Below are 1,096 nucleotides of genomic sequence, written 5' to 3'. Positions count from 1 at the left end.
CCGCAGGGGTGCTGCTGCGGCGGCGGCGGCACGGCGTTTGGGTCCACGGCTTGCTGCCGCTGCCGCCGCCGCAGGGGTGCTGCTGCGGCGGCGGCGGTAGCGCACGTGGCAACCCCCCGCGTTTCCTTGCCTCCCATCCACCGGACCCCGTCTGCGCTTCACTTTGTTTAGGGAGGGGCTGCTCACTGCTCATTGCTCATTGCTCATCGCACACTGCTCAACGCTCATTGCCCTATATCCCACCCAGCCGCAGGACTCCACTGCCGCCCGCGCCCCGCCCCATCTGGCCGCTTGCGCGCCCCATCCCCCCTCGATGGGGCCCGCCCACACCGGGGCCTCCCCCCTCCCGCCCACTGCTTTCTCAACGGCCCCGAGCCGGGGCTGCCCTCATTGCATACATAGTGCGCCTTTCCCTGCTTTTCTAGTGACCTAGCGTTCCGCACTGCCGTTTGGCCAGCCCATGCTCCCGTACCGTTGCGTTTCTCCCCAATGCGCCATGCCACTTTGCCAGTCATACACACGTTTCGATGCGTGCCCTGTCAGCTGCTTGCGTTGCATGTCGCCTTGCTCCACCCCTGTTTTATTGCTTTCTCTGCTTTCGCCCGGTTCCCGTCCCGTTTCGGCGGGGAGTCTATGTTGCAAGCTAGTTCTTGCTTTACCAGACTTTAAGCCCACACAAGCAAGAGTCAGCGGTGAAAGCCGCATTGACGACCTGGCCCGAGGAGGAGGTCAGGCGGAAGGTGGCCACCGATTTCATCGTTTGAGAGTAACTGCCATAGAAATACAGATACATCGAGCGCAGATGCGTGGGTCTGGTGGTGTTGGTGGGGATGATGGTGACGCGTGCCGCTGGGTTGTTCGTCGCTTCCCAGTTGGGCACACAGCTGTCAGATGGGGCCATCCCCAAGCCATAGTAATCTGCGTAGATCTGTGCCGGGCCGACAATCGTGTCAGATGTGTTTGTGCAATTGATCCCATACGATGAGCTAATGGCCGGGCCCCAGGGTGCCGTCACGATCAGGTTGTTGCCGCAATCGGAGCCATCCAAGAGGCGGCCGGGCGCCGTCTGGGACGTGGGGTCATCACTGCCGGTGTC

Source organism: Chlorella variabilis, assembly GCF_000147415.1.
Source record: "Chlorella variabilis unplaced genomic scaffold CHLNCscaffold_1, whole genome shotgun sequence".
Classification (NCBI taxonomy): Eukaryota; Viridiplantae; Chlorophyta; class Trebouxiophyceae; order Chlorellales; family Chlorellaceae; genus Chlorella; species Chlorella variabilis.
This window is presented reverse-complemented; position numbering follows the sequence as displayed.